Here is an 11,764-nt window from a genome sequence, read left to right as displayed (position 1 = left end):
CTAATACTATTTCTGGCACATAGTAAGTGTTAAAAGAAAATTTTGACCTTGGCTTTTATGTAGACCTGCTTTTCCATGTTTATCAGCTACTAAATGTGACCTATGGAAAAGAATTCATGCTCTTGACCTCCTGGCCTGAAGTGATCCTCCCACCTCAGCCTCCCAAAGTGCTGAGATTACAGGCATCAACCATTGCTCCTGGCCAGAAATTCACGTTTCCATTCTCATCTCAATCTTAATGCTTGACAAAAGTTTGTTTGTTTTCCTTATTTCCCTCTTTTTGTCATGAATACATAATTAGAGTTTTTTTTCCTAATTTTTTTCAACTAGTTTCTTCTCTGATTTTTAATATTTTATTTCACACTCTTTTTTTATGTGTAAGAGTAAAGAACTACGCCTGGCTGGGTGACTCAGCCTGTAATCCCACGCTTTGGGAGGCTGAGGTGAGTGAATTGCCTGAACCCGCGAGTTCGAGACCCGCCTGGGCAATTTGGCAAGACCTCATCTCTACAATAAATCAAAAAATCAGCCGGGCATGGTAGCACGCACCTGTAGTTCCAGCTACTTGGAAGGCTGAGGCGGAAGGATCCCTGGAGCCCAGTGGGCGAGGCTGCGGTGGCCGGGAGCGGCCACTGCACTCCAGTCTGGGCGACAGAGTGAGACTCCAACTCAAAAAAAAAAAAAAAAAAAAGAATAAAGACTAGTTTTAATACTTAGTATCAAACTAAAAATGAATGCAAAATCACAAAACTTCTTTTTTCTCATGAACAGACTTTTTCTGAAAAGGACCACTTGGATTGAAGAGAAGTTTCCAGTAAATAAGGGCGCCATCAGCAAGACATCACAGTGCTGTAACGAGTCCAAATGCCCCTCCAAGGACTGTTGATGTTGTGGTTTCTGGTATCAGTGCTAACACTGATACAATGACCATAAATACTGTTGTTACCACTGAGTTGATAATATCAAGCAAAGGCCAAAATAGCCACTACATTAATCGATCAAGTCTGAGCATATATAACATTAAGCAAAAGAAAATAACAGTGACTTCAAATCCCGTGATAACAAAATACGGTTCAGGGGCTTGTGCGATGATTAAACAAAAACAGAAACAAAACCAAAAAAACAATGGTCATAGATGTCACAGTGCCAGCCGCAGCAGCGTCACGTGGCCTTTCACACTGAAGCAGAAGGGGCGATGGTTTACTTCTCCCCCACCCCCTCAAGGTCTCCATCGCGCCCTCAGACCCAACAGCCGCACTTGCCCTCAACTCTTCTCACCACCCCGCCCCACCACGCCTCCCTGGGCGACAGCAGCTGCCACTTCGGGCGCGCGCTTCCCTTCTAGGCTCCCCGCTTTCGTGTGCGCAAGCGCATGGCGCCGCTGGACCACCTGTTTCATCCTCTTTATAAGCCGTCTTTGCCAGTTAGGTTTGATGTGAATCGGTATTCAAGTAATTCTACCAACCTTATCACTAACTTGGGTTTGAAATCTGAAGTAGAGAAAGGTCAGGTAACTTGTCCCAGAAGGTACTACTTGCACGTAGTGAGGGTTGAATTCTACCCCAGGAAATTTTAAACAATATGCTGTACAATTCTACCATAAAGATACCCCCCCCCGCCGCCCTTTTTAAACTACTGTATTTTACCTGAGCTAGATGCTGAGTGACAGAGCAATAAACATGGAAGGAAGTTGATGAATGTGGGTTGTGGGGATTGTGTGCAACTATAAACAATGAAGCTAAAGGAGATCTTATTCATTTGGGCGAAACCCTAACTGAGGCAGCAGATAGCTGAAGGAAAAGTTTCCCAAGAGATGCATAGACCCTGAACATTCTAAAGAAGAAAGGAGGGTACAGGAGAAGCAGGGATAGTCTTAGGGAGATATCAACTGTTCAAGCTTAAGATTGCCAAAATGGAAATCCTGGTCATGGCATTAAAACCTCCTCTGCTCATAGCCTTGATACTTCCTCTATTCTTTCTGTTACTGTAGTCAGTAAACTTGGTTTCATTCTTGTCTTCCTTCTTTTTGTCACAACTTACAATTAATACATCAGGGAATCATGCTACCTTTAGAGTATACCAGGAAACCACCCAGTTCTCTTTTCCCCTATTGCTACTCCACTCCTCACTGAGCAATTCAGTGCTCTTGTACAGGTCGTTCAAAATATGGTCATGTGGCTATATGGTCCTGTGAAAACATGTGGGAAATCTGTCACTATGCCTCTAAAAACCTGCAACGGCTCTTCATTGTCCTCAGAGACAGATACCTGCTCTTGTTCATACGGTTGCTGCTATGTTCCAGTCAATGAGATTCTGCTTTGCTTTTTATCTGCTGTCATCAAGCTAATATATTCAATTTCACCAAAAAATCATATATTATCAATGTTGTGAAATGTTCAGCCACTTGCTTTAAATTCACTAATTAATTCTTCAACTGAGTGCAACAACCTGCTATGTATTTTGCCAAGTATAATGATTAGTTTCATGTGTCAACTTGGCTAGGATGTAGTACCTAGTTATTTAATCAAACACTAATGTTGGTGTTGTAATAAAGGTATTTTGTATATTTTATTAACTTCTACAATCAATTGACTTGAAGTAAAGGAGATTACCCCTGATAATGGGTTGGCTTTATCCAATCAGCTGAAAATCTAAAAAGCAAAACAGGTTTCTTGAAGGAGAAGAAATTTTGCCTCAAAGATATAGTATCAAGTTCTATCCAATTCCCAACCTGCCAGCTTGCCCTACAAATTTTAGATTAGACAACCGTCACAATCATGTGAGTAATTTTTTTTAAACCTCTTATTTTACTGGTTTCAGTTCTCTGGACAACCTGTGTGATATTCCAATATATTTATTCTTTTTTAATTTCTTTATCTTGAGGAGTGTCTTTCCATAACAGCTTTAGAACTTCTTGTGTTTTTTGCCTTCATATGTATGCATATTTATTTATTTTTTTATTTTTGACATTACATGTACTAATTTTTATTATTTTTGGATTTATATGTGTTTTTTTTTTCAAATTAGTGACTTTGAGAGTGTCCATTTTAATACTGGCTTTCTTATCTGGTAAATTTCAGAGGAGTATTCACCCTCGTGTTGTCCACATTTCATGATGCGTGTGCTCTGCAACTGACTTGAGTAGTCTACCTTAAGAAGTGAACACTCAGTGTATGTGAGACCCAATACAAAACAAAGTACATGCTACAACACTAGCCTTTCAGATAGGTCCTATCTGGACATCTATTTTCTTGTCATTGTGTCCTGCTTTGTAAAATATCACTCACCCAAAGTGATAGATCTCAGTGATGCCAACACCCAATGATGTGGAATACTTGTAGAATGCCCAGACATTTTGTTGCTTTTGTTGCAAGGAATTGTATTCCCACAAGGACTAAGTATTTAATTAGGATTTGCCATTTTGCAAGTAATGGAAATACTTATTAAAACTAGATAAAATAACCAAGGTAATTTAAAAACCCACACATTTGAAAACACAAGTCAGGATTAATGTAAACCTTGATCTGTGAAATCAATAAAATCATCAAGAATTAATATCTCTCTCTTTCTCTCCTCTTCTTCCTTGATATCGGCTTCATCTTAAGGCTTACTCCCCTTATAAACACAAGATGGTTCCTATAAACTATACAGGATACATATTTCTTTATCTTTATACAAATGAAGAAGGAACGTCTTTGTTCCAGCATTTCAGTGTTTTATGAATTGTTTAACCCAAGTAGAGATAAGTAACACTGATTGTAATCATACAGGTTACTTATTCCTATTTCAGGAGCGGTTGGCAAGGGTAATAAATGTATTGTGTAGCTTAGTACGAGTCAGTTGTTCTATAAAGGTCCAGTGGGTAAGAGGTGAGATTTCCCCAAATAAAATGAATCCTCAGACCTCAGGGCACAAGTGAATACTGGCAAGACAAAAACAATAATATAATACTTTTATACACATACACACAGAAAAAGACAGAAATCACCAAAAATTTTTGAGATAACAAGTGGTCTCAAGGATCATATAGACCATTAAATTACAAGGATAGAAATTAAAACAAAACAATAGAAATTAGAGATTCAAACACCAATTAGAGTCTTTGACTTTTTTTTAATTTTTTCTTTTTCTATTATCTCCATTATGACTGGAATTTTTTGCATAGCATAATTCTCAGCTGCTCAAAAATTAAAATGTTTTAAAATATTATTAAAGTAACCTTGTGAAAGAGATTAACTGAAGCTTTCTTTAGTTCTAATATCAAAAACGTTAGACAATGACTCAATCTGTCTTATGACTACTGCCACCTCAGTCTATATTGAGTGGGCCATGGGAATTCGGACACAAAGAAGAAACAGTTACAAAAAGAACCTAATGATCAGACTTGAAATAAGCTAGTAATTGGAAGAGAGATTATTGTGCAAACAAACAAAAAACAATATATGTTCACACTAACCTGATTTTGATTGTAGTTAATCTGAATATCCTTTTTTTAAAAAGTGTGTAATCTGCCCAGTTTTATTTATGCCCCACTTTTTCTTTTCACAGTAGATAGACGTAGTAATGTTAGATCACATTAAGATTTAGAATCATTTTTCTTTTTTATTTCATGATATAAGCACTTTAAATATATTTTACTAAATCAGTTATAATATTGATTTGAACTCACTGACTATATTTCATTTTTTTCAAAATGACAAGAATTATATATTATCCATATGTATTTGCAATGCTTGTTAAGAATAAATATATTAAAACTTTAACTGTATGATTTTTTCAAAACTTAACTATTATCCTTTGTCAAATTCTTTATGCCTGTCACAGTTATAATACTCACCTTCTGTATATATTTCAAATATCCTGGTTTTTATATGCAAATTATAAATATATAACAACTTATTGTTAAAATTTAAATGTTTTTTCTTCACTCTTTGTAGATCCATTGTTTGATCTAAACATAGAGTCAAAGTAGTTCAGAGATTCTGGTTCTTTTCTCGTGACTCAGTCTGTCAATTTTCTCTAGGTTCCTGAAACTCACAGCACATCTCTTACTTTTTGAACATTGAATGATTATAAATATCTTCTTTAAGTTTCATTGAAAATAATTAGCACATAACTTTTTGACATGCAACTGCTCTTTTAAATTCTCTTTCTCTACCTTAAACAACTTCTTCACATTTTTCTGTTCTCCCTGGTGTTTTCATTTATAACTCAGAGATGTAATTTTTATATTTTTGATGAATATAAGGTATGAAAAATTCAAGGTATATCATGTTTAAAGTTAACAATACTTTTTGCCTTTTAAAATATGTATAGTTGATATTCTGTCTGTCTAGTTTCTGCCTGGCTGATCCTCTTCCAGCTTTTGGTCTGAATGTTTGAATTGCTATTATGTCTCCTGAAGGCTCTCTCCGCCCCCCCCCAACTTTTATTTTATTTTTTTTTGCAGTGAAGCTCGTTTGCTTCTTTCAACAATTCTGTAAGGGAGACAAAGTAGGCACTATTGTTCTCAAGAGAATTCTGTTGGAAGTGTTGAGGTACTGAAAGTTTCTACATGAAAGTTCATATAGAGGGAGCAGAGGAAGTACCAAAGCATGCTTTCGAAAATTCTTTTAAAGTGATGCTGAATAGTTATTCTGTGCTAAAAATATCTGGTAACTAACAACCAAATGGATTTACTCGGGAGAGAAGACTGAGTAGTCTATGAGTGTAAGAATTCAAATCCAGTTCATTTCAAATCCTAAACACATGCTCTTTTTAGTACACGGCACTGTTTTCTACAGTTAGATGCTCTTGCCAGACATAGAAATAAATGTATCTTGACACACACTAATTATGATTTGATACAAGAAGGGGTGAGGCAGCAGGGAATCATGGTTCATTAAAATCCAAAATCACCCAGAATATTTTATAAACACTGCTAGAACATTTTTGTTAATTCTACCATGTCTGGTGAAAATGAGTAATTGTTATGCTCTGTCTTGCTCAATCCTTCACCCAATTGTCCCTTTTATTAAATTTTCAAAGAAATACTCAAGTTACAAACATTATTTTTGTGTTTGAATATAACTAAAATTGGGAAAGATGTCCATAAAATCTTAAAGTCTATTTTGATAATGATAAAAGCTATTTTTTTTTTTTTGGTAGATGTTAAATTAACTCTGGCAGCAGGCTAAGACTCAGAAGTGGGAATATGTTTATATTTAATTAATATAATCTCATCCTTAATATGTCCCAACAGCGTTTATTTTGCATGTGGTACTTTTGATTTCTAGTTCTTTATTAATATGCTACATTGTATTTTTTAAATTGATTCTTGTGTTGAATATGTACTTCATTGCTAATATTAAATATTTCCAATATACCCTTAGTTTTCTTACAGACATAGTTTGAGATATGCTGGTGTGAGACTCTGAACAACAGTTAAATTGCACATTCATTTTAAGTTTCTCTCCAAAAGTCTGTATGTGACTTAAAAATAAGAAGATACAAATCAGTGTGCACAGAAGCACACACACTTAAAAACGTATACCAACAGAAAATAAGCACTCACAAGGCCATAAAAGCCATGAGCAGATAGCAGTAATAATAAAGAGTAGATGAAGTTATTCACGTCAAAAGGGCCGAACAAGAGCATGAATAAGTTGTGGAATCAAAGACAGAGTGAGTAAGGTGTTATGAAAACAGAGCTTAAGTAGGGAGCCAGGAACAACTCGTTTTTAAGAGGATGGTTAAGCGTGAAAAGAGTGGAATATGTCAGCTGGGGATTCAATCTCCCCTCATTAGAGCCCTGCAGCTTTAAGTGTCCTGTTCTTCCTCATTTCCATGAGAGGACCTTAAACACTCTGGCACTAACTAACATGACCAGAAACATTTTTCTTTTTATCAGTCTTCATGAGCTCCAATAACACAATAAGTGCATGAAAAAATTTATTTTCATGAAGCAAATGGAAACGTCTTTGTCAAAGGTGTTACAGTCCCTAAAGCAATGCAGATTGCGTTGTCAAGGAAGTCTATCTGAGATATTTCAGGTAATTTTAGTTTTGTCTGGAATATTTATACACTGTTAACAGAAAGCATTAACGCTGAGGAGAACTGCCCATAAAATGTAGACTCACCTTACTGCATTTATTCATATGGATATACTCAAATCAAAGTCTTAGTTAAATAAACATGGTCACAGAATATTTTACTTTTTAAATCAAGAACACGAGAAAAAATAATTGGCACTTGATTGCTCTGGTTTGAATGATGGTATTATCTCCAAAATTTATGTTGAAAATTGATGCCCAGTGCAACAGTACTAAGAGGTATGTCTTACCGGGCTTGGTGGCTCAACCTGTAATCCCGCGCCTTTGGGAGGCTGAGGTGAGTGGATTGCCTGAGCCCGCGGGTTCGGGACCTGCCTGGGCAGCAGGACCTCATCTCTACGGTAAATCAAAAAATCAGCCGGGCGTGGTAGCGCGCGCCTGTAATTCCAGCTACTAGGAAGGCTGAGGCTGAAGGATCGCCATAGCCCAGCAGGCGAGGCTGTGGTGGCCGGGAGCGGCCACTGAACTCCAATCTGGGCGACCGACTGAGACTCCAACTCAAAAAAAAAGAGGTATGTCTTTTAAAAGGTTATTTAAGTCACAAGGGCTCCACTTTTATGAATCAGATAACATACTTTACATAAAGGGTTGAAGGTTAAGAGGAGCCCTCTCTTGACATTCTGTTCTCTTTCACCATGTAAGGTCACAGTCTTTCTCTCCTATAGAAATGCAGTAAGGCATCATCCGAGAAGCAGATCCTGTGTCTACCTCGATCTTTAACTTCCCAGTCTCCAAAAACTGTAAGAAGTGAATTTCTGTTTTTTATAAATTACCCAGTTTTGTTGTGGCAGCCCAGACATATTAGGACAATAATACAGGATTTACTACTTGGGTAAATGTTCTCTAAGATATTATTAATTAATTCAATTAGCATCTTGTTTCTGAGAAACTTTTTCTTCAACATCTAAAATAGGTAAAAACTATTGTTGTATATACGGAGTTGGATGAGTATAATGCCAACAACATTTTATATTTAGAAAAAATATATTAATGTAATTCCAGATTGATTGCCATGTATATCTTATCAGAAGTATATCAAGATATTTTATATATGGCTTATACTTGTTTTAATAGCCAACTTAAAGCACTGCTTTTGAAATTAATAGCTAAAACACATTACTGAATTTACTCCCTTTATGGCAAGAAATACATACTTAGAATACAAACTAATTGGGAAATGCAATCAATTAAATATATGCTGTAGACAGCATAAACATAAACTAACTTCTATTACTAGATCATTAGTTAAAATAAAACAACATACAGGCAAATAGTCTTTCCATGTGGAAGAAATTAGCTTTTTATTTTACATTTAAAAATCAGAAACAAAACTACTGAAGGTATTTTACTCTTCCCTACTATTAGAAAATTTATTGATATTAGTATATTTTTTGTTTTGTTGAAAGAATAAACACCTTATGAAATTGGTGTTACTAATGGTATCCTGAAAATTATCCTTTTATTGGTCAATTTAGAAATCAATATTATCAATATTACAAATGTAAGCCAGAAATTAATCAGTTATTGATTTTTCTCAATAGTTTTGAATTTATCCTTTGTATATTTATTGTATGATCAACAAGATGTTTAACATTTCTAAAATACTTTTGTAACATATGAAAAAAAATTACCAGTCTTATGAGGAAAACATTTTTTTCTGAGTTTGGCACATCTGGATAAACCCTTTGTTCAAATGGAAAAGCCCTAGGTTTTTCATTGAACAGCTTTTAGTACAATTGTAATACAAGTGATGGTCTTAAGATTATTTTTTTCTGTAAATATTTTGAGGATTTATTTTACTTTTCTATTTATTTCTTTATTTTTTAAATGTTAGATTCAGGGGTACATATTCTGGTTTGTTACCTGAGTATACTATATTGCTGAGACGCACTAATATTGAACCTGTCTCCCAAACAGTGAGCATAGTACTCAGTAGAAAATTTTTCAACCCTTCTCTCTTACCTCTCTTTCCCCTTTAGGAATCTCCAATGTCTGTTGTTCCCATCTTTATGTCTGTGTGTGCTCAGTGTTCACCTTCTATTATAAGTGAATATATGTTTTATTTAATTTTGCCTAAACATTATTTTCCTTAATTGTTTTAAAGTTTCACAGGCTTAATTCTATAGTTATGCAATTTTTGTTGTTATTATTATTTTAATTACAATGAGTAAGACCTGAGCTTATTCCTCTATTTTTCATTCAACTATCCTTCCTATTGAAACTGCATTTTATAAACCTGTAGTTTCCAAATTTTAGTGTGCATCAGAATAATTGTGAAAACTTCTAATAACACAGATTACTATGTCTGCTGCTAGACTTTTGAATTTAGTGGCCCAAGAATTTTCAGAGAATCATTACATTAAAGCAATTTTTGTCCTCATTTCTACATCATTTGATTTACAACCTAGGTAATATTACCTGTCTATAAGTATCCAAGATATTTATAAAATTATCCAAAAATAATTCAACTAAAAGCAACCCAAAATTGTAATACTTAGGTCTAGTTGATGAACTTGTTTCTAATTCATATAATCATTTTTTACACCAGGTGATCAATGTGATCTGAAATGATACTCAAGATATTTACCAGTATTTCTTAAAAATCTAAATTGAATACATTTTCAGAACCTTTCTTTAGTTGTGCAATTTGAAATAGTCCTTCTTGATAAATGTAGAAATGTTACTACTACTACTATAAATTTTCAGGAATGTTAACCAATATTTTGATTAATATAATTTAGATGTGGAATGAGTTTAACAACATTTTCTCGTCATGTTCATTTTCATTTATAAATGTGCGAATAGAACAGAAGTAAAAACATGTTTAAATCAAAATTGTTTAGCATTTTTATATTTGTCTAGTTTAAAAAAGCAAGAATAAAAATGTACATCAAAGTAATATGACTCAGCTTTAACTCTACATAATTTCAATATAAGCATCTCAAGTCATTCCTTAACTGAATCATGTTACATAAATTTTTGAGATCAATTACAATAAATATAATTGATTTTTAAGTGCTACCAAGAGTTTGTAACTTCTCCCAAGTATAAATCCCTCATGGCATTAGGTTTTTCCAAGTATGACATATTTAGATTTGCTTTAGAGATTAAATGGCAATTACCAAGGTAAATATGGAATTTACTTTCTATACCTACTACAAAATTATATAAAGTAAAACTGATTGTCATAAATCAATAGAATATCAGTTTAGAAGTTAAAGCTTTTACCAAAAGAAATGTCGCCCATGTTTTTGTGATACATTTGAATATCTTCTTCCTATTCCCGAGAGCCAGATTTTCTTGTACTGTTATTTAACATAAATAGTGTGTGTGTGTGTGTGTGTGTGCACGTGCGAATGTTTGTATGTGTCCATATGTACTTTTGAATGAGTCATTTTATATGTTGAATCTTAAATAAATTCAGATGCTCATTCCCTTATTCAATTAAAGCAGCTGTTAAGTGAATTTTGTAAAAGGTTGTTGCTATGCCAATATCAGTTCTTGCATTTATAACTCCCTGCAAATTTTACCAAGTAGTGATATCAGTTTTAAAGAGACATTATTCCACCATTCACTCTTCATTTATTAGATGGGCATTTATTACTCACACTGTAGCAAGCACTATATTATTGACACATGGATGAATAAACTTTTCTTTCCAGCATAATCTATAGGTTTTGGACACATATCATTCTTCTTCTTTTTTTTTTTTTTTAATTTCTGAACTGTATTCAAGAATTTGTTGAGTCCTTATTAGAAGAAATCTTATAAGGCCTTTATCTGAATGAAACTATATCACTTAAAATAATTTTAGGATGTGTTTTCTAGAAATATCTTCAGAATTGTGACACTTTTTTTGGATATTATAAAAATGCAGATGAATCTCCACCTTTTTGAATTTTTAGTAGACATTCTACTTGTTTTTTTTTTTTTTTTTTTTTTTGAATTGTAGTCTCACTCTGTTGCCCAGACTGGAGTGCAGTGGCCACTCCTGGCCACCGCAGCCTCGATCTGCTGGGCTCCGGCGATCCTTCCGCCTCAGCCTTCCAAGTAGCTGGAATGGCAGGCGCGCGCTACCACGCCCGGCTAATTTTTTGATTTATTGTAGAGATCAGGTCTCGCCAAGTTGCCCAGGTGGGTCTCGAACCCGCAGGCTCAGGCAATCCACTCACCTCAGCCTCCCAAAGCGCGGTATTACAGGCTGAGCCATCGAGCCTGGCTGACATTCTACTTTTAAAGGATATCCTTTTTTTGCATTTCCATCACCAAAGAGCAATATACCTATTTAACAATGAATACTCCTTGACACAGTTAAGCTGCTAATTTGATTAGACTGGACATTTTACTCAAGCAAACCCACTGAATTCTCTTCTTTTGGAATTCTGATTTGGGAAACTGCTAAAAATGGATAACAATCACCTCAATTATGAGTCTGAAAAGACATCATCATGTATGAAATAAATCAGGGAGACAACAGAAGATAGTTGGTCTTGTTTGTCAAAAGTAGGAAGGAAAGACAGGACTTGCCCATGAGAAAGGATGTAGCCCTATAGGAAAAACGGGACCCCAGGGATGCTGATATCCTTACTCAAGACACCTCCTTTTGTCAAGTCAGTTTTAAAAAGTATGTTTTATAAAATTTAAAAAATGACTATGAAAATTAATTCATTTCT

General features: G+C 34.7%; 1 pseudogene; it reads right to left on the bottom strand.

Moving 5' to 3' along the window:
* Positions 1 to 742: 742 nt before the first annotated feature.
* Positions 743 to 1,399, bottom strand: LOC103268598 (annotated as a pseudogene).
* Between the last annotated feature and the right edge of the window lie 10,365 nt (positions 1,400 to 11,764).

Source organism: Carlito syrichta, unplaced genomic scaffold, assembly GCF_000164805.1.
Source record: "Carlito syrichta isolate Samal-C Ts95f unplaced genomic scaffold, Tarsius_syrichta-2.0.1 Scaffold308853, whole genome shotgun sequence".
Lineage (NCBI taxonomy): Eukaryota > Metazoa > Chordata > Mammalia > Primates > Tarsiidae > Carlito > Carlito syrichta.
Note: the sequence above shows the minus strand (reverse complement) of the source record. Positions and strands in the feature narration are given on the sequence as shown.